We start from the raw sequence: 22,528 nt of genomic DNA, 5'->3' as shown, positions 1-22,528 counted from the left end.
ACAAGCAGAACAGAAATAGACTCATAGATATAGAAAACATTTTGATGGTTGCCAGGTGGGAGGAGGGTTAAGGGTATGGGTGAAAAAGATTAAAGACAAAGGGAGTATCTTAAAAGCATCAAGACAAAAGCGGTTATTTATCTACAAGGGAGCTTCTATAAGATTGGCAGTTGATTTCTCAACAGAAACTTTTCAGGCCAGAAGGGATTGGCAAGAAATACTCAAAGTGATGAAAAACAAGGACCTACAACCCAGAAAAGCTATCATTTAGAATTGAAGGACAGATAAAGAGCTTCCTAGACAAGAAAAAGATAAAGGAATTCATTACCACCAAACCAGCATTACAAGAAATGTTAAAGGGTCTTCTTTAAGAAGGAAAAACAAATGAATAAAATGGCAATAAATACATATCAATCTTTACTTTAAATGATGAAATCTTGTCATCTGAAACAACATGGATGGACCTAGAGGGTACTGTGCTGAGTGACCTAAGTCAGACATAGAAAGACAAATGCCATATGATTTCACTTGTATGTGGACTCTAAAAAGCAGAACAGAAACAGACTCATAGATACAGAAAACATTTTGATGGTTGCCAGATGAGAGGAGGGTTAGGGGATGGGTGGAAAAGATGAAGGGATTAAGAAGTACAAATTGGCAATTATAGAATAGTCACAGGGAGGTAAAGTACAGCATAGGGAATATAGTCAATAATATTGTAATAACTATATATGGTGTCAGATGGGTACCAGATTTATCAGGGTGATCACTTAGTAAGTTATAGACTGTCTAATCATTGGGTTGTACACCTGAAACTAATATTGTATGCCAACTGTAATTGAAAAATAAAAATTATTTAAAGTAAAAAAATATTATCTGTTGATTGGAATGCACTTTCTCCTTGAAAGCATTCTTCATGAAACTCCTTGACTTCATGAAGGAGCCACTAATTGACAGATCTGTGGACAAGTGCCATTCTGGGATTTCCCCCCCCCCCCCCCGCTTCCCCCCTTGTGTTCCTCACTTAATTTCATTATTTCTTTTTTTCCTGAATTCCCTTTTCATTTTGAAAGTTTATGTCCTTGATTCCGCCCACCGCCCAAAAGGGCACATGGGAAATCAATGTTCAAAAAATTTTTATTTGATCTTTTGGGTGGGCATACAATTATAGGATCAAAACAATACCCCTTGGGTACTTGAAAGCCATTGTTTCAGTATCTTGTAGAATCCAATATTGCTGATAAGAAGTTTGAGGCCAGTTGGATGTTTCTTCTTTGGCAGGTGACTAGTTTTTCCTTCTCCAGAAACTTTTAGGACTTTCTTTTAAAGATTACCCTTAGAGTGCTGTAGTATCATCAGACTGTGTCTAGTTTTGTTGGGGTGTTTTGTCCTGTTGTTGATCTTGCTTGACATTTGAGCCCTTTCAACATGAAGTCATTCCTTTCTTCAATGCATAGGTATTTTCTTCTATTGGTTCCATCCTCTCTGTCTGCTTTTCTTCTCCATTTCTGGAACTTCCAGATGAACTGCCCCTCATGTCCCTTATTTTTTCTCTTTTTCGTAACTTCTTTATCTGCTGGTCCTTTTGGTGCTGGAATTTCCCCAGCAGCCAGACAGAGCACTGATTGTCACGCACTGCTTCCTCTCTGGATGACCGCATCCACTCCTACAGCCTTACCTCTCTCCTGTATTTTGAGGCCTGTCCAAACCACAATGCCTTTCTCTGCAACTCTCATGAGCTTCAGAGCCAAATTTCCTTCTACCTGCTCAGCCCGTCCACACAGATGCTTTAAACTCAGTATCTGGACTCTGGTGTAAAAAGCTCAGAACTTGGGCAACAGAGGCTTCCTTTCCTGTTCCTGATAATGTAGCCAGGGTGTCGAAAGGAGGCGACTGTCCTGGGGCCTCTGGGATTTCCCCTTGGCACCGCCTCAGGGCATTTGCCCTCCCTGAGGTTATAGGTTCAGCCTGTCTGGGACTTTGACAGTTGGGATTTTGGGGTGTTTTTTTCCTAATAAACAAAGCAAAAGGTCAGCTGGGATGAGCTGGCCACACTGCCTGAAAGCTAAGGAAGTGCTGTGGTTTCGGCTGCTATAAACATCTGGATGTAGAAGGTGGGGTGGGCAGAGGCAGGCGGAGAGGGGAACCACGCTCTTCTTTGGAAGATACAGGCCCCTGATTCCTCTCTTGCTCCCTCATTTGGGCAAAAGAACTGGATTATTAGAATAGTAGAATTTTAGATTTTTAAAAACAGAATTATATAAACACAAAAGGCAAGATTTGAAAGGGACTCTGGAAATCATTCGGGTGCTGACGATTTAAAAAAAAAAAAAAAAAAAAAAAAGAAAGCCCAGCTCTAGCTGGTTTGGCTCAGTGGATAGAGCGTCGGCCTGAGGACTGAAGGGTCCTGGGTTCGATTCCGGTCCAGGGCACATGCCCGGGTTGTGGGCTTGAACCCTAGTAGGGGGCGTGCAGGAGGTAACCGATCAATGCTTCTCTCTCATCATTGATGTTTTTATCTCTCCCTCTCTGAAATCAATAAAAAAAATATATATATAAAGGAAAGTAAGAAAGAAAGCCCAGATGTGTCAAGAGACCCACCAAGGAGCTCCAGAGAAAACGGTGCAGGCTGCATCCTGCCATTCCAGTGCCCAGCATGTTATGTTCACTCCACAAGCGAAGAATAATGGAATGGACCTTCCGGGAGCCCCATTCCAGGATTTCCAGGTGGCAGGCCTCCTGGGGAAGGGTCAGACCTCAGTTCAAAGGTCTTCAAGATTTGGGATTCCCTTTGTTCAGCTAGAGGTGGGGGAGGAGCACTGTGAACCTCCCCCCTGGTTTGTGACTCCAGCTTATCCGGGTTGCATCAACTCACCCTAAGAGCTTTTCTTTGTGTCCTGTGATTAACCTATGACCCACACACTGAGCCAGCAAATCAGGGCACATAACTCTTGGGGCCACAGGTCTGACATTTCTGCTGAGGTCATGGCAGGAGCACCGATGGTGGGAGTGGACTCCTCAGACTTTTATTTCTTCACTTCCCCAAACAGGGGCTCTGAGATTCCACTTCAGAAGGAAGATGCTTATAGGTGGGTGAGTGGGATTTACAAAATGCCAAGTCAAATTCAGTAGCTTGTGTTAACAGTAACAAAACAAACCTGTACTGAGCCCCCACTACCTGCCAGGCACTGTTCCCACTGCTGTTTTTTAAAATTTATTTTTATTGATCTCAGAGAGGGAGGGAAAAACATTGATGAGAATCATGGATCGGGGGAGGAGCGCTGTGAACCTCTCCCCTGGTTTGTGACTCCAGCTTATCCAAGTTGCATCAATCATGAATCATGGATCGGCTGCTGCCTACACGCCCCCTACTGGGGATTGAGCCAGAAACCCAGGTATGTGCCCTGACTGGGAATTGAACTGTGACCTCCTGGTTCACAGATCGACGCTCAACCACTGAGCCACCAAGGCCGAGCCCCACTGCTCTTCATGTCTAAAGGGGAGCAAATTATACCAGCCCCAAATGTGCCACTTTGGTTTATTATTCTGAGTTAAAGTTCTTGAGAAACAGCCTGTGCGAGAAGGGCATGCTGAGCTAAGGGTGATGTACGGTAATTTGGGGCTTTAGAGAGAAGGAATCCTTCCTTTAGCATCCTGAAAGCACGAAGTAAACCTCTCCTGTGAAGGTACCCTCCCTGTACGAGGTGGGGAGAAGGCATCCTTATGACCAGAGACAGAAAATTTAGGCTGAAAAGACTATAAGCAAACCTAAACCCTTTGTTTTGTCAATTCTTCACAAATTTATTGTTTTCTTATTTAAAAGGTCTAAAAGCCACCTGTTTTGATCACAAAGATAGGATCACTTATCTCTTTATGTGTTAAATTAAATGTTTTCCCGTTAATCTGTTTTGTGTCAATGTCATTATTAGACTAGCTAAACAACTGAGACAGGAAGAGGGGAAAAGCTTTCCTAACGAAACACTCAGGAGGCAGGCACTGCTATGAAAACACTGGGGAACAGAGAGGGTCAGCCACTTGTCCAAGGTCACCCAGCTAGGAAGCAGTGTGAGCTGGGATTCGAACCCAGGAAATCTGGCGCCAGAACCCACACACTCAGCCTGGACCACCTTGCTTCTAGCAATGACTGGTACTATTACCGAGCACTCACCTTGGGACATCCAGCTAGTGCCTTAGATAGAACTGACTTATTTCACTGACTCTAGAACAGTCCCTTCCGGTTTGAGGTAACATTTCCACTTAATACGTGAGAACACAGACTCAGAGACTGAACAGCTGGTGCAGGGTCCAGCACTAACTGGGGTGGGACTGGAATTCCGACATCAGGACGTTTCCCAAACCCTCAGTTTCCCTTGTTCTTAAGTGTTGATGATTGCTGAAGGTGAAGGACACACCAAAGGGTTCATTTTACCCTGCACTGTATTTGTGTGTATTTGCAAATTGCCTTAAAAAAAACCCATTACGCCCAGCCGGCATGGCTCAGTGGTTGAGCGTCAACCTATGAACCAGGAGGTCACAATTTGATCCCCGGTGTGGGGTGTGCAGGAGGCAGCCGATCAATGATTCTCTGTCATCGCTGATGTTTCTATTTCTCTTTCCCTTTCCCTTCTTCTCTGAAATCAATAAAAAATATATTAAAAAACAACAACAACACCCCATTGCGCTATCCCAACTCAGCAGGCTGCCTCGTCCTTGATGAGTGGGGGAGAGGAAAAGGTTAGTCGTGGGTCAGCAGAATTTCCCAAACTTTTTCAACCACAGAATCCCTTGTTTTCTTAGAAGCATTTTTATGAGACAGGAAGTCTGAGACCTTTGTTGGGGAAGCTGACTTCTTACCTCACTCAGCCAATTAGAGAGCTGGCTGCTGATGGCTTGTCCTGGGACTGGGCATCAGCAGGGAGCTGGGATGAGGGGTGAGTGGTGTCCCGGGGAGGAGGTGGTCAGAGCGACATGCTCATGAGGTCCCAGGCACCGTCCAACCAGGTGCGGAGGAAACCCTCCGAGCAGTGGGACATACAGATGTGTCCTCCCTCAGGCAAGGGGAAGGAGGGCTCCGTGCAGCACTTGAGGTCACTGCAGGGGACAGAAGGAGAATGTGCCAAGTCAGGCTGGTCTTTGAAATTCCGCAAACGTATTATCATAATTTCTTTCTTACATGCCTTTCTGTTTACAAGATACTTTCCCTCATAGCAACTCCCTTCATCCTCACCACACTCAAGCAAGATGGGCCGTATGGCTGTCACTCCCCCCACTTTATGGCACTGAGGAAAGAATTTGCGTGACTCTCTGAGGTCACACGATCAAGGCCAAACAAGGGAGACTGGATGGAAGCCCGGGATGTCAGTGGCACTGCCTCTCTGTCACCCAGAATCACTGCGGGTTGGCATCTTTACTTCTGGAGGCTCTGTTTGGTCTAGAAAATGTGGGTGTGGCCTAAGGTCACGTGGGCACCTTCAGAGGGGACCACACACACAGGAGGGGAGGACAAAGCTGGGTGTGAAATGCCCCCTCCCCCCCCACAGGAGAGATGGGGTCTTCAATGGGCGCTGGTTTAAGCTGGCAAGAGGCTGGATTGAGGAGCAAGGGGAGGAGAAAAGTAGAGGAGGGGCCACAGTCAGGGAGGGACAGAGAAGAGGTCCAGGAAGGGGACTTCAGGGCCAGTGAGTGTAAGTTCTGCCCTGGTAATGCCCGGAGGCCGTCTGATTCCAGGCCCTCGGCTTGTCCACAGACAGCTCAGCTCCTTGCCAGGCCAGGAGGCTGAGGCAGAAGGTGTCGCCTCCAGCTGTGGCCAGTTGTACGTGGCTTTGTTCTTGGGGAGGATCGGGCTGGAAAATTTGGAATTTCCAAAAGGACAGGGGGGCCTGGGTTAAGATGAAGGGAAGGGAAGATGAGAGCTGGGGTCTATCTGGGAAGCTGCTGTGAAGCCCTCAGCTCTGAGGGCAAGAAGCTCCTCAGCAACAGCTCAGGATGCCAAAGGCACAGCTATTGATTCCTGCAGGTACTGTCCACTCAGGGTTTCAAAGCACTTATGGTGTCAATGACTAAGTCTGTTCTCTGCTTGATCTCTGCTTTTCAGCCATTAGCCAAACACAGAAAATCCCTAATCCAGTCAGTGAATTATTTTATAACTAGAATCTTCTTCCTCAGATTTGTCTTCTCTTTCAAAATTTGGGGTTTTGTGCCCGGCCGGCGTGGCTCAGTGGTTGAGCATCAACCTATGAACCAGGAGGTCACGGTTCAATTCCTGGTCAGGGCACATGCCCGGGTTGCAGGCTCGATCCCCAGTGTGGGGTGTGCAGGAGGCAGCTGATCCATGATTCTCTCTCATCAATGATGTTTCTCTCTCTCTCTCCCCGCTTCTCCCTTCCTCTCTGACGTCAATAAAAATCTTAAAAAAAAAAAAAAAATTGGGGATTTTGTAAACTGCATTTCCTGAAGTGGTTGTATACATATAAAGGAATAAAAAGAGGAAAGCAGCCCTGACCAGTTTGGCTCAGTGGAGAGAGTGTTTGCCTGCGGACTGAAGGGTCCCAGGTTCGATTCTGGTCAAAGGCATGTACCTTGGTTGTGTGCACATCCCCCGTGGGGGGGGGGGGGGCTGTGCAGGAGGCAGCTGGTCGATGTTTCTCTCTCATCGATGTTTCTAACTCTCTATCCCTCTCCCTTCCTCTCTGTAAAAAATCAATAAAATATAATTTAAAAAAAAATAGGAAAGCAAGCTCTCCTCTTCATATATCCCAAAGAAGTTGCTGCTATTTACTAGTCAGGGTTTTCTGTGTGTCAGGCACTATCTTAAGCCATTAAACACATTATCCTTTTTTAAAAAAATATATATATTTTTATTGATTTCAGAAAGGAAGGGAGAGGGAGAGAGAGATAAAAACATCAATGATGAGAGAGAATCATTGACCCTTTAGTCCGCAGGCCGACGCTCTATCCACTGAGCCAAACTGGCTTCATGGTCTGGTCTGCAGATGCAGAAACTAAGTCTCTGAGAGGCTGAGCCATTTATCTAAGGTCACACAGCTTGTAAGAGGGGAGGGAGAACTTAAGCCACATCTGCTCAACTCATCATACTACCCCTCTCTGAGAATAAGAATGCACACACAGCCCTAACCGGTTTGGCTCAGTGGATAGAGCATCGGCCTGCGGACTCAAGGGTCCCGGGTTCGATTCTGGTCAAGGGCATGTACCTTGGTTGCGGGCACATCCCCAGTGGGGAGTGTGCAGGAGGCAGCTGATCGATGTTTCTCTCTCATCGATGTTTCTAACTCTCTGTCCCTCTCCCTTCCTCTCTGTGAAAAATCAATAAAATATATTTAAAAAAAAAAAAAAAAAAAAAAAAAAAAAAAAGAATGCACACACAGAACACTCACTAGATGCCAGTTCTGTCCAAAGCACTTCACATACTTTATTTAAGTATTTTTTAATTGATTTCAGAGAGGAAGGAAGAGGGAGAGAGAGATATGGAAACATTAATGAGAGAGAATCATTGATTGGCTGCCTCCTGCACAACCCCCATTGGGGATCAAGCCTGCAACCTGGGCATGTGCCTCTGAGCAGAATGGAACCTGGGATCCCTCCTCAGCCCACAGGCCGACCCTCTATCCACTGAGCCAAACCAGCCAGGGCTATGGTCATTATCCTATCTAACAGAAGAGTAATATGCAAATTGACCATCACTCCAACACACAAGATGGCTGCCCCCATGTGGTCAAAGATGGCTGCCCCCATGTGGACACAAGATGGCTACCACAAGATGGCCAGCAGGGGAGGGCAGTTAGGAGGGACCAGGCCTACAAGGAAGGGCAGTTGGGGGCGATCAGGCCAGCAGGGGAGGGCAGTTGGGAGGGACCAGGCCTGCAGGGGAGGGCAGTTAGGGGTGACCAGGCCTGCAGGGGAGGGCAGTTAGGGGTGACCAGGCCTGCAGGGGAGGGCAGTTAGGGGTGACCAGGCCTGCAGGGGAGGGCAGTTAGGGGTGACCAGGCCTGCAGGGGAGGGCAGTTAGGGGTGACCAGGCCTGCAGGGAAGGGCAGTTAGGGGTGACCAGGCCTGCAGGGGAGGGCAGTTAGGGGTGACCAGGCCTGCAGGGGAGGGCAGTTAGGGGTGACCAGGCCTGCAGGGGAGGGCAGTTAGGGGTGACCAGGCCTGCAGGGGAGGGCAGTTAGGGGTGACCAGGCCTGCAGGGAAGGGCAGTTAGGGGTGACCAGGCCTGCAGGGGAGGGCAGTTGGGGGCGATGAAGCCTCAGGGGAGGGCTGTTAGGGGTGACCAGGCCTGCAGGGGAGGGCAGTTAGGGGTGACCAGGCCAGCAGGGGAGGGCAGTTAGGGGTGACCAGGCCTGCAGGGGAGGGCAGTTAGGGGTGACCAGGCCTGCAGGGGAGGGCAGTTAGGGGTGACCAGGCCTGCAGGGGAGGGCAGTTAGGGGTGACCAGGCCTGCAGGGGAGGGCAGTTGGGGGCAATGAAGCCTCAGGGGAGGGCAGTTAGGGGTGACCAGGCCTGCAGGGGAGGGCAGTTAGGGGTGACCAGGCCTGCAGGGGAGGGCAGTTAGGGGTGACCAGGCCAGCAGGGGAGGGCAGTTAGGGGTGACCAGGCCTGCAGGGAAGGGCAGTTAGGGGTGACCAGGCCAGCAGGGGAGGGCAGTTAGGGGCAATCGAGCTGTCAGGGGAGCAGTTAGGCATCCATCAGGCTGGCAGGGGAGTGGTTAGGGGGTGATCAGGGTGGCACGCAGAAGCAGTTCGGGGCAATCAGGAAGACAGGCAGGCGAGCAGTTGGGAGCCAGCAGTCCTGGATTGTGAGAGGGATGTCCGACTGCCCGTTTAGGCCCAATATTACCGGGATCGGGCCTAAATGGGCAGTCGGACATCCCTCGAGGGGTCCCAGATTAGAGAGGGTGCAGGCTGGGCTGAGGGGACCCCCCCCCCATGCACGAATTTCATGCACCGGGCCTCTAGTTTTAAATAAGAGGACCCTGAGGTTCCCAGGGGTAATGGAGCCCGGACGGTGAATACAGGTCCTCAGAATGCAAAGCCCATGAGGCTTGGACTCCAGGAGGGAGCATCCGCTGGCCTGGGCCTCCTGAATGTGCCAATTCAGGGCCTCTCCTCAATGGGTCCCGGGCAGCTCCCATCGCCACACCTCCCAGTGCCAAGAGAGCTGGGAAAGAACCAACCAATGGCTGGGCCTGGCAGAGGGTTCGAGGACCTGGAGAAAAAAGGGCTTTGTTCTCCGCCCCCTGCAGACTGGCAGAAGTTGGCTTGCCCGGCCATGCTGCCATTTTCATTACTCTCTGTAAGAGCAGAAAAGTTTTCTCTTCCTGCCAAGACCTGGTGGCAGCCCGGCGGGTCCTGTGGTGGCCCTCCAAGGGCCCGGCTCCCACGCCTCACTTCCCTTTGACAGCCTCGCTGGCGATGGGCAGCTGCCGTGGTGCCTGCCAAGGCCTTGGGCCCTGGCCTCCCTGACAATGTGCATCTGCTCCCATGTCTGGATCTAATTGCCACACGGGGAAGGAACTCTTGGTGCCCACGTTCCGTGCCAACTGGCTTTCTGGGCTTGGCGTGGGGGTAGGGGCAGGCAGATCTGGCCAGCTGGGCTAATGAGGAAATCTCACGGGTAGTGTGAGAAGGAAGAAACTTTGCTCCACCTCCCAAGGTTCTCTCCTCGGCTGGTCTAATAATTAAAATGACGTGAGACAGATTAACAAGACAAAAGGACCAACTTTAACTACAGACGTGCGTGCACCTTGGAAGCCCACGTACGTGAGAGAGGTGCAGAGACAGAAGGAAAATGAGGTATATCCCACATTCTGGCTACGGATGAAGGCAAGCGCCTGCAGGGGTGGGCAAACTTTTTGACTCGAGGGCCACAATGGGTTCTTAAACTGGACCGGAGGGCCGGAACAAAAGCATGGATGGAGTGTTTGTGTGAACGAATATAAATTCAAAGTAAAGGAGCGGAGGGGAGAGCAAGAGAACCGGATAGAACAGCCGAACGGGCCGGATCCGGCCCGCAGGCCGTAGTTTGCCCATGGCTGGCCTAGGGCGACACAGGGGAGGAAGGTCTTTCTCTCTCGGCTCAGTAACAGCAGATATTCATGCTGGCTGGGTAAACAGTTGGTTAGAGCTTCCTCCCGATAAGCTGAGGTTGCCGGTTCGATCCCCAGTCAGGGCATCTTCAAGAATCAATCAACGAATGCATAAATAAGTGAAAGGCAAATCAATGTTTCTCTCTCTCTCTCTAAAATCAATAAAGAAAATTTAAGGCCTAACCCGTTTGGCTCAGTGGCTAGAGAGTCGGCCTGTGGACCAAAGGGTCCCGGGTTCGATTCCAGTGAAGGGCACGTACCTGGGTTGCAGGCTCCTCCCCAGCATGGGACCTGGTCTGGGCTCACGCAGGAGGCAACCAATCAGTGTGTTTCTCTCTGTCTTTCCCTCTCTTTTCCACTCTCCCTAAAAATCAATGGAAAAATATCCTCGGGGGAGGATTAACCAAAATAAATTAATTATTTAATAATTAATTAAAAGAAAAAGCAGACGTTCGGTAATAGGTAAAAAAAAAGGGGGGGGGGCTGGTGATAAGTCTTATTATAGGCAAAACCCCGAATTTAAATTTTTTAAGGGAGAGGTAAACATTTGACCCCCACCCACCCACAGGTTAAATGTATTATTTTTGCTTTTCCCTCTAGAGGGCGCCATTTGCAGCCTACCTGTCACCTGCTCTCCTCCAGGGCCTGGTCTCAGAACCTCTCAGGCGGGAAGGTTGCGGGAGGCTGCAGGCAGCTTCTACTTCCGCTTCCGGTGCTTCCCCTGAGTGTCCTATCCCAGTCTAAGCTCGCTCGCTGGTTGAGGGAAGCGCGGGGAGGGAGCCGGGGAGCTGCCCTCAGCTGACAGCTCTGACGACATTCCTTCCCAGGACCGGGTCCCAAACCAGGACTTACTCTGTTCGTTCTCAGGGCCTGGCCTCCAGGGCAAGGCGCCCTGAGCCGACAGAAAGGGGAGGTTTCTCTGCGCCTCACCCTCCCACTGTGACATGGGCACCTGTCAACAAAAATTCCCAAAAAGAATACTAAATGACCGAGGCCTTATTATTCCGATGAACAGTTTGCAAAGTGAGGAAACACGGCCCGTGGTAGAAACCGAAAGCGAACTCCCTCACCTCACTGGAAGGGGTGGTCGCCATTTATAGAGAAACTTCCCACCCAGGTTCCGGGTTTACGTAGGTACGTAAAGGAGGCGGTGCCAGTCCCGGTTGGTCAGCATTACGTGATCTGATTGGTCAAATGGAGCAGTTAGGTCCGTCTTAGATGCAAATGAGGATATAGTAGTGCAGCTCTGATTGGCCATGACAGGTCAAAGCCCATTGGTCAAAGGACAGAACCAAAGTCCTAGCCAGTTTGGTTCAGTGGATAGAGCGTTGACCTGCAGACGGCAGGGTCCCAGGTTCGATTCCCGTCAAGGGCACATAACTCGATTGCAGGCTCCTCCCCAGACATGCAGGAGGCAACCAATCAATATGTTTCTCTCACATGGATATCTCTCTCTGTCTTTCCCTCTGTCTGAAAAACAATGGAAAAATATCCTCAGGTGAGGATTAAAAAAATAATAAAAATGACAGAACCAGGAACTTCCCATGTGAGTTGACTTAAAGGGACATGAGCAAGCAGACAAGGGGCGGGAAGCCAGGGTTCCGTCACAGAATAGGTGAGAAGCCCTGTCTAGGTTCTCATTATTTATAGAACTTGGGCCCTCAGTTGACCACGGAGGAGTCCAGCTCAGCCGATTAGTTCCGTCTGGAGGTTCACGTCAAATGAATCTGTCTTCTCGGGTTCACAACAGAATAAGGTGATTTGAAGGTGAGGGTGCCCAAATGAAGCAGGGAGAGAACAAGGCTACAGCCAAGTCTCCAATCGGGGAGAAATTTTGCTGGAAGAGTAGAAATAGAGGAGCTGGGGTGGGGGTGGGGGGGTAGGGGGAGCAGCTGGGGAAAGGTCAATGAGGGGTAAAGGAGACATATGTAATACTTTAAACAATAAATAATTTAAATTTAAAAAAAAATAGAGGGGCCTGCTGCGGGGTGAGAAGAGGCTTCGCGATGACTGGGAGAAGTAAGCCCCTAAACCTGGCGTTGGAGGGGTGCATCCAGGACAGGAATTGGGAGGTGCTGGGGAAGCAGGAGGCTGCCATGTTAAGGCAGAGGGCTTTGGAAGACCCCCTTGTAAGGTTTAATCAGAGATGTAAGACTTAACCCGACCGAAACCAATAAGTTGACCAAGACAAGCAGAGTAAAAGTGAAAAATCGCGTTTATTGAAAGCTCTCGGGTGAGGTCCCGCGGTCCGAGAGCACAGGCCGGGGGAGTCACACTTTATTCACCGGTGGGCTGCACCGGTGGGCTTAGAGAAAATGAATTCAAATTCTAAGCAAGGTTACAAGCAGAACTTCCCTTTTTATTAAAGTGCCAGCCCTATGTGCACTTAGTGGTTATCTTGCTGCTGGCCTTGAAAACAACACCGTTCTATCCAATTAAAAAATGCACCTGGCATGGCATTGAAATTATGGGCATATCTGGTCTTTGGCCTACAAGGTCAGACAGCTTAAGTTTATTTTCCTCATTATTCAAGCAGGCTAAAGCAGGCTAGAAAGCAAAGTTTGTAAAGTTCCTGCTTTCCCAGCCCCAGACCTTACACCCCTCTCCCCACATTCATCACAGAAGTTAGGCAACAAGAGGGCCTGCACTTGCTACTTCAGGGAGGATGTGGGTTTTCAGACTGAGACCCCGGCTTGGGAAAGCATGGGCGTTGCTGCAGGAAGGCACACGCAGAGACGCATGGAGGGTGAGCTATGCAATTCCAGGTGTTTGCACTGTCTCTGAGAGCCAGTGGTCTTAGCTAGAACCCCTCCCGGCGCCCTTATCACGTCTGCCTAGTTAGCCCCTACATGAGGTCGCTGCCCTGCTGGGCTGCAAGCTCCACCTGGTCACCTGGATGCGCCTGTGGCATTCCGCACTAGGCCTGGCACATACTGAATGCCCAGCCCGAGGATGGAGAATTTCATGCATCTCAGTCCATTGCTAACTAGTTAATTGTTAACTCTCCTGTACGATCTGGGGCCACTTTGCAAGCACAGATAAATAATCTGGATCAACTGTGGCTTGTAATTTGAGAGGTGTCATTTGTGTGTGTGTGTGTGTTTTTAAATATGTTTTTATTTTATTTTTTTTTAATGTATTTTTATTGATTTCAGAGAGGAAGGGAGAGGGAGAGAGAGATAGAAACATCAATGACGAGAGAGAATCATTGATTGGCTGCCTCCTGCACGCCTCACACTGGCGATTGAGCCCGCAACCCAGGCATGTGCCCTTGGCTGGAATCGAACCCGGGACCCTTCAGTCCACAGGCCGATGCTCTACTCACTGAGCCAAACCGGCTAGGGCTAAATATGTTTTTATTGATTTTTACAGAGAGAGGGAAAGATAGAAACATCGATGAGAGAGGAACATCATCGATCGGCTGCCTCCTGCCCACCCCTTACTGGGGATTGAGCCTGCAACCAAGGCATGTGCCCTGATCAGGAATTGAACCAGCGACCTCTTGGTTTCTGGGTCAACACTCAACCGCTGAGCCATGTATCTTTGTATAGCTTCCCATTTTATTTCCTTTCCCGTCCCAGGAGGAAAGAGGCCTCTGGCCTAATAATGTAGCAAAGTCATGTTCTCAGAGAGGTAATAAGAAAGGTCTGCTGCCCTGTTGACTTTCCCCTTGATGAATCTGAAAGGCCTGAGCCTCTTTTTAAAAAAGAGTATGTATTTGTATTGATTTCAGAGAGGAAGGGAGAGGGAGAGAGAGAGAGAAACATCAATGATGAGAATCATTGATTGGCTGCTTCCTGCACGCCCCCTACTGGGGATTGAGCCCTCAACCTGGGCACGTGCCCTTGACTGGAATGGAACCCGGGACCCTTCAGTCTGCAGGCCAATGCTCTATCCACTGAGCCAAACCGGCTAAGGCTGAAATTAAAACTTTCTAACTAAAAGCGAGTCATGCAGGTCACCTCCTAGGCCAGTATCTTCCCTCATAAAGGTTGATCTCCCCCCCCCAAAAAAATATATATATATTTCCCCCCAATCAATATGTATTATTGATTTCAGAGAAGAAGGGAGAGGGAGCTAGAAATATCAATGATGAGAGAGAATCATTGATCGGCTGCCTCCTGCACGCCCCACACTGGGGATCGAGCCTGCAGCCCAGGAATGTGCCCTGACCAGGAATTGAACCTGTGATCTCCTGATTCCTGGGTCCATGCTCAACCGCTGAGCCACACCTGGCTGGGCTTAAAGGTTGATCTTTACCTTAACTGAGCCTATTGTCTTTGGGCACTAAGATAACTACCTGCGGAATGTCGGAATGTCGAGGTAATTTCCTTTTTCCAATCGCCCACCCGAGCAGAGAGTACAGAGCCCCTCATTGTTATGTAGAAGAAGTGTCTATTTGTTTTTTTACTTTTTATGCAATCCCAGGTTCTCCTCACCGCCCCCTCTTTGCTGTCTCCCGCCTCCCAAATCTGTCTCCAATGGATACCATGTAAAAAAAACCCCTTCTGCTTTCCCTTTTGATTATAATGTATAAAATACACCGGAGAATGGCGAACCTTTCTCCATCCGTTGAGATTTTGCTCCCCAGCAGTGGTCAGTTAGGATCAAATGAACTCATCAAGATTCCTACAGGTTTGGAAGTTGGTTCCGCTGGCAGTTCCTTCCTGCCCTTTGGCCTTTCAGTAGTCGAGGCAGTGGGGCAGAGGTGAGGGAGGGTGTTAGGGTCACCGAAGGGGGAATGTGACCCTAACAGAGGGCACCTTCGCGGAGCCCATAGGTGCAAACACAGACCTTCTGCCTCCTCCTGGATTCTGCCCCCAAGGGAGCGCCCCCATTCCCATGGCCTGGGAGGATTTTCATTTTTATCTGCCTATCTGTATGCATCAACTTGCTCCCACATCTCAACTTTACATCCCCAAACACAAAGATCCCGGAAGAATGTCCCCTCCCTCCCCCCCAATCAGGGGCAGAGGGGTAAGAGGGCCACCTGGGGCTAAGAATTTGATCGCGCCTTTACAAGAAGTCATTTCAAAGCTTCCTCCGGTTCCTTGTGTGTGTGTGGCTGAGAAGCAGCCTTTAAGGGTCTGGCTCCTTGGCGCCCTTTCTGGTGCCTGGCAGGCCCTGGGGGCTGGGGGAGCAGGGTGTGAAGTATGAACTCTGTATCTGAGGCAGCCTTAGAGCCCTGTCCTGAGGGATTAGGCGAGACTCTTTCTGAGAGCGGATCTTTGGAAATGGGGGCGGATCTCATTCAGCAATGCTGAGCTGGATTATTGGAGAAATGAGGCTTTTCTGCAAGTCAGGTACCCTGCTGGGGAGACTTGGAAGGGTCTGGACTTGGTGTGCCAAAGCTCCCTCGCCAAAGACCAGCACTGTCTGGCAGAAGCCCCCAGGGCAAGCATGTCAAACTCACAACCCGCGGGCCACACGCCTCGTTTATTTGGCCCGTGTTAGCCTGTGAGTTTGACGTGCTTGCCCCAGAGCATTAATCTGCATTCTAGATTCTACAAAGACAACTATGGACTCTAGAAACGAAATTCTTTAAAAAAAGACAAATATCTTTGCCCGGTCGGTGTGGCTCAGTGGTTGAGTGTCGACCTATGAACCAAGGGGTCACAATTCGATTCCTGGTCAGGGCACATGCCCGGATTTCGGGCTCAATCCCCAGTAGGAAGCGTGTAGGAGGCAGCCCATCAGTGATCCTCTCTCATCTTGTTATCGCAAAAACCAGTGAAACCTGTTAAGAATTTTTGTGAGTCTATTTGAGCCAAACTCGACGTATGCCAGGAAGCAGAACCTCAACGGATTGAGATAATGCTCTGGAGAATGGAGGGTCACATCTGTATTTATACATTGCAATCAAAGGAAGGGATGTAGGTGGGTTACATGAAATCCATTGGTGATAGATTAAGGAGGTGGGATAAAGCAAAACAGGGAAACCTCTGGGATTGGATAAAAAGTGAAATGATGGACATATGTGAAGTATGGTAGCAACCATACTTGGGTAAAAATTGCTGTTTAATATTTTAACCTTGCTGTTTTGGGTTCTGTACTCATTTAAAAGTTATTTTGATTTTCTGAACTTATGTATGATTGAATACTCCCTTGATGGCAATTTGAATATCCCATTGATTGTGATCTCACTGGTCATCGAAGCACATTCTTCTGGGACCCAGGACAGATAGTGATCCTAAATTGTCTCAGTAGCTACAGATAACTGAATTTCCGTTGACTCAGTGGTCCCGGAATCTGGACAGCACAATTATTCCAAATCGTCCAGGTGGTCCCAGATAATGTGTTTCTGTTGATTCAGTGATTCATAGATACTTTAGATAACTAAGTTGCTCAAATTCTGCTTCTGTAAAAATGCTTTTTCGTGAAACAGGTTCCTCATTCCAGACCCAACGATGTAATCAATACCTTTGTGATATTCTGTCAATATAAGCCAGATGTGGCAAACTGTTCGGGGCTGCGAGGTCTGGAGCACTTTTGCTCCCTCGTATGTCGCCGGCTTTTAATAAACGATTCCATAATTCGACTTTTTGAGGCGTCCTTTGTAAGATGGGGGTTACACTACAACAATAGGCTACATAGATGAATACAGGATAGTTTAGCATAGCGAACAGTTGATGATTAACATGATAACAATGAGGGGGTGTCCTGGTGCCATCTGTTGTGCCCTGAGGGATCCAGAAAAAGGGAAGTTGCAAGTTACCCAGACATTTCACAGGTCATGTTATCTTAGAGGCAAAAAGACAAAGGGGCTCAGTAAAGATCTAAGTTGATCTTTGCCAGGGAAAATACTGGCCTAGGATATGACTACCCACTATAACAGGGGTGGGCAAACTTTTTGACTCGAGGGCCACAATGGGTTCTTAAACTGGACCGGAGGGCCGGAACAAAAGCATGGATGGAGTGTTTGTGTGAACTAATATAAATTCAAAGTAAAGGAGCGGAGGGGAGAGCAAGAGAACCCTCCGCTCTTTCGGCTCCGCGGGCCGGATAGAACAGCCGAACAGGCTGGATCCGGCCTGCGGGCCGTAGTTTGCCCACGGCTGCACTATAACCTGTTTGTCCTTAAATATTTAATTTTCAGACCACCCTTTGTGGTTATTTTAGGTCTTTGAGTTTGCACAACCGCCATGCAGGCCTCCCCTGAGTTTGTCAGGTCAGCATGTGGCCCCCTTTCGTCCACATCATTGATGTTCCTATCGCCTCTCGCCTTCTCCCTTCCTTTCTAAAATCAATAAAAATATATTAAAAGAAAAAAAGAAAGAAGACAAATATCTTTGACCTGTGGATGTGCTGGGAAAGGAGTGGATTCTGGTGGAAGGCCCCTGTCCCAGGGAATTCCTCTGCTGAGGTTCGTAGAACCTTGGACAGCACAGGCTAGGACCGGAGACACCCCCACCCCCACGGGTCCTGTGAGAAGGGTTTAATGTCTTAGGGTCAAAAGGTTGGGAATGGTAGGTGTCATTAGGCGCTCCAGGCCCTGCTGAGAACTGGAGGGTAAAACAAGATTTAGGACAAACCATTGTTGGGAAAGAAAAAACAAAAAACAAAACATTTCCTCTACCCTCTTTGGTTCTGTATCTGAGGGCCTGTGAATTAAATTTACAAAAGACTAACAACAGAGTAGACTTTATTTACACACAGGCTTGCTCGATGATGACTAACTCCAAGTAGGGGTGAGAATTAGGGGCTTATCTATCTAATTTAGCTGGGGAAAGGGAAGGGGGATAAAAAGCTTCTATGGGCCCTAGCCGGTGTGGCTCACTGGATAGAGCATCGGCCTGAGGACTGAAAGGTCCCGGGTTCGATTCCGGTCAAGGGCATGTACCTCGGTTGCAGGCTCCTCCCTGACCTCGGCCCTTGGTTGGGGCTCCTGCAGGAGGCAACCAATCAATGTGTTCCTCTCACATCGATATTTCTCTCTGTCCCTCCCTCTCTCTTCCACTCTCTCTAAATAACAATGGAAAAATATCCTTGGGTGAGGATTAAAAAAAAAAAGCTTCTATGGTAAGAACAAGTATGCTTTCCTAGGAGAACAAAAGAAGACATGAGAATGTGATAATGTTTGCGCCTCTAAAGATACGACTGGTCTTTCTGTCTCCTTCAGAGCCAGGAAACTCATCCAGAGACGGGATTTATAATAGGGTTACTCTCGCTCCCTTTCCTGGGAGTAGACCCACCCAGAAGAGGGAATCGATGGCGGTCCTAATTTCTCAAAAGTTTCTGACTGTGGTCAGAGAGGCAAGTTTCCAAAGGCTTCTTTTCGTATCTGTTGAAGCTCAAATATCTCTGGCTTCAAATATTCTTTACACCAACTCTGGGGTTCTAAATGGGTCCTCACACCACACAGTTTGGCAGTGGCTTAGTGAATATTTTTTTTAAAGATATTTTTATTGATTTCAGAGAGGAAGGGAGAGGGAGAGAGAGATAGAAACATCAATAATGACGAGAGAATTATTGATTGGCTGCCTCCTGCATGCCCCCTACTGGGGATCGAACCCACAACCCGGGCATGTGCCCCTTGACCAGAATCAAACCTGGCACCTTTCAGTCCACAGGCCGATGCTCTACCCACTGAGCCAAACGGGCTAGGGCGAGAAGGTGACTTTTTCTTGAAAGAAATGGGAAAATGCATGTCTGACAGGTTCTCCTGGGGCTGCTGGCTTGAAAAGGGAGGGAGGGACAGAATCCAGCTCCCAAACTGGTTGGGGATCTTTTCGTGGGAAAGGCTCCCAGACGCTTGAGGAGAGTTCCTTCCGTCCGTGGGAAAGGCCCAGGCCCAGGGCCGGCCTGTGGTGTGTGGGTTCTTGGCTTCACACGGGAAGGATCTCACAACACGAGTCCAGGTGGCTTTGAGAGCGCGTTTATGAAAGCTGGGGACAGCACAACAAAGGAAGGACTTAGGATCCTGCCCGGGCAGCATCGGGAATGTGTAAACATCTGCTCCTAAGCGTCTTTGCTTAGGGAAGATAAGACCTGGCGATTTACTATCTGCCTGTAAATTGCTGGACTGGTCTGTTCAGCTCTCTATCTCAGTTTCCCCATTCCACCTGCCAAGGAATTCTCCTAGCTTCTTTTTTTTCAAATGTATTTTTATTTTTATTATTTATTTATTTATTTATTTATTTATTTATTTCCTTTATATATATTTTTATTAAGGTATTATATGTGTACATATCTTACCATTGCCCCCCCCACCCCACTCCCATACATGCCCTCACCCCCCAATGTTTTGCATCCGTTGGTTACTCTTATATGCATGCATATACGTCCTTCGGTTGATCTCTTATTTCCCCCACCTCTCCCTAACCTTCCCGCTGTAATTGGACAGTCTGTTTGATGCTTTACTGCCTCTGTATCTATTTTTTGGTTCATCAGTTTATAATGTTTTTTATTATCCATAAATGGGTGAGATCATGTGGTATTTTTCTTTCATTGACTGGCTTATTTCACTTAGCATAATGTTCTCTAATTCCATCCAGGTGCCTACAAATGGTAAGAATTCCTTCTTTTTTATGGAAGCATAGTATTCCATTGTGTAGATGTACCATAGTTTTCTGATCCAGTCATCTGCTGACGGGCACCTAGGCTGTTTCCAAATCTTAGCTATTGTAAATTGTGCTGCTATGAACATAGGGGTGCATAGATCCTTTCTGATTGGTGTTTCTAGTTTCTTAGGATCAAATGTACTTTTATTGATTCCAGAGAGAAAGGGAGAGGGAGAGAGAGACAGAAACAACAATGATGACAGAGAATCATTGATCGGCTGCCTCCTGCATGCCCCCAACCAGGGATCGAGCCCGAAACCCGGGCATGTGCCCTTGACCGGATTCGAACCTGGGACCCTTCAGTCTTCAGGCTGACGCTCTATCCACTGAGCCAAACCAGCTAGGGCTCTCCTAGCTTCCTACTGCCCTGCCTCACGCCCAGCTGAGGGATGAGAAGAGGGGAGGAACTGGAGAGGCTGGTGCTGGCGATGGCAGTGCTGATGGGGTTAGCCAATGACCAGCTCTCCTGGCCTAGATTTTACTGACACCTCGCCCACCACCCTGCCCAGCCTGGGCTCTTGCTCCAGGCTTTCCTGTATTCCACTTCCAGGAAAGGACTTGATGTTCTCTGGCAATGGCCTTGTTCTGGACTCAGGCGTGAGATGATGGGATGTCCAGCTGTCCAGCTGGCCCGGTTAGAAAGGCTTTGAACTGGGCCCTATAAAAATAGATCGTTCTAAGGCCTTTTTTTCACTTCCTCTCTACTCTGTAGAGAGAGTACCCACCCAGCCTAGGTGTGGGCGTGTTTCTTGTCCACAGCAGATGCAGGCTGCTAGAACCCTTCTGAGCCAGTGAGGCCACGCCCCTTGGTGCCATGAACCCCTGGGGAAGGAAGAAAGGAGACAAACTCTGAAGGGAGAAAAGAAGGGTGCCTGCCCAGCCGTTGTGGCTCAGGGGTTGAGCATCTAACCATGAACCAGAAGGTCACGGTTCGATTCCCAGTCAGGGCATATATTAGGGTCACTGAAGGAGGAACACACGAGGCCAAAGGGGTAAAGAATTATGCATTTTTTAAAAAATATATTTTATTGATTTTTTACAGAGAGGAAGGGAGAGGGATAGAGAGTTAGAAACATTGATGGGAGAGAAACATCGATCAGCTGCCTCCTGCACACCTCCTACTGGGGATGTGCTCGCAAACCGGGCATGTACACTTGACAGGAATCGAACCTGGGACCCTTGAGTCTGTAGGCTGATGCTCTATCCACTGAGCCAAGCCAGACAGGGCAAGAATTATGCATTTACTAGAGGCCCAGTGCACAAAATTCGTGCACGGGGGCGGGGGTTCCTCAGCCTGGCCTGCACTCTCTTGCAATCTGGGATCCCTTGGGGGATGTCCAACTGCTGGTTTAGGCCCAATCAGGCCTCAACTGGCAGTCGGACATCCCTCTCGCAATCCCGGATCCCTGGCTCCTAACTGCTCACCTGCCTGCCTGCCTAATCGCCTCTAACCACTCTGCCTGCCTGCCTGATCACCCCTAACCACTCTACCTGCCTGCCTGATTGCCCCTAACTGCTCACCTGCCTGCCTGATCGTCCCTAACCACCTTTGCCTCGAACCCTGCCGCAGTGGCTTCGTCCGGAAGGACATCTGGAATGACATCCAGAAGGTCGTTTGGCTGTCCGGTCTAATTAGCATATTACACTTTTATTATTATAGATTAGGTCACCTGGAAAACCAGATGGGCTTGAGAAGGCTAAAAAGGGCTAATTCCAATGTAACCCTGATATTTGGGGGCCTAGCAATCTGGATCCGTGCTAGCAAGCCCAGTGTACGTTCTTGATAACCTATAATTAAGTCATTGTCTCTTTCCCAGAAACTGGTCTTGCAGAACCTGGTACAGAGGCCATAACACTGTGAACAGTGCACTGCCCCAGAGCGGGGGTTATTAATGCTGGCACCAGGCCAGACCATCAGATAAGGCCTGGAGACCCCCCAACACCTGGGGGCCTTCTTGCAAACCCCGTGAAAAGGACTGGAAGCATAATCCATATTTGCAGGACCAAGACCCCAGGAAGATATAAAAGAGAAGCCCCCTGCATGTTACTTTACTCGGATTTGGAAAGTTATTCCCTGAGTCTGTGGCGTAAATAAACAGTGTCACCCCTTTTCTCTAAAAGCGTTGCTTGGTTTTTCTTTGGTCTTCTGCAGCAGGGTGAGCCCCAAAATGGCACCAGCCACCAAAGAAGGGGAGTCAGAGGTTTTTAAAGGACTCTAGGTGGGCTTTCGCTGGGCGGGGAATTCTCTGTGTAGGTCTGGATCCTGGGAAGGTACAGAGGGGAGAGATAATGGTCTTAGCAAGTGGAATGTGGTCTTAACAAATGGAATGTGGTCTAAGTGAAAGGGGATGTCCATCGTGAAGTGGCCTAAGGGTCAGTTCCCAGGGGAGGGGTATCAATTCAATTATTTTTTAAAAAATATATTTTATTAATTTTTTACAGAGAGGAAGGGAGAGGGATAGAGAGTTAGAAACATTGATCAGCTGCCTCCTGCACATACTGGGGATGTGCCTGCAACCAAGGTACATGCCCCTGACCAGAATCGAACCTGGGACCCTTCAGTCCGCAGGCCGACGCTCTATCCACTGAGCCAAACCAGTTAGGGCTCAATTCAATTATTTGATTAAACCTAACACCAGGTTGCGGGCTCAATCCTCTGAAAGGGGCTTGCAGGAGGCAGCCGATCAATGATTCTCTGTCATCATGGATGTTTCTATCTCTCCCTCTCCCTTTCTTTCTAAAATCAATAAAAATATATTTTAAAAATAAATAAAAAGAAGCCCTAGCTGGTTTTGCTCAGTGGATAGAGCGTTGGCCTGTGGACTGAAGGTTCCTGGTTTCAGTTCAGGTCAAGGGCACATGCCCGG

The sequence above is a fragment of the Plecotus auritus genome, assembly GCF_963455305.1.
Source record: "Plecotus auritus genome assembly, chromosome: 15".
In the NCBI taxonomy this organism is placed as follows: Eukaryota; Metazoa; Chordata; class Mammalia; order Chiroptera; family Vespertilionidae; genus Plecotus; species Plecotus auritus.
The sequence above is the reverse complement of the archived record's forward strand: the minus strand, read 5'-3'. Positions refer to the sequence as shown.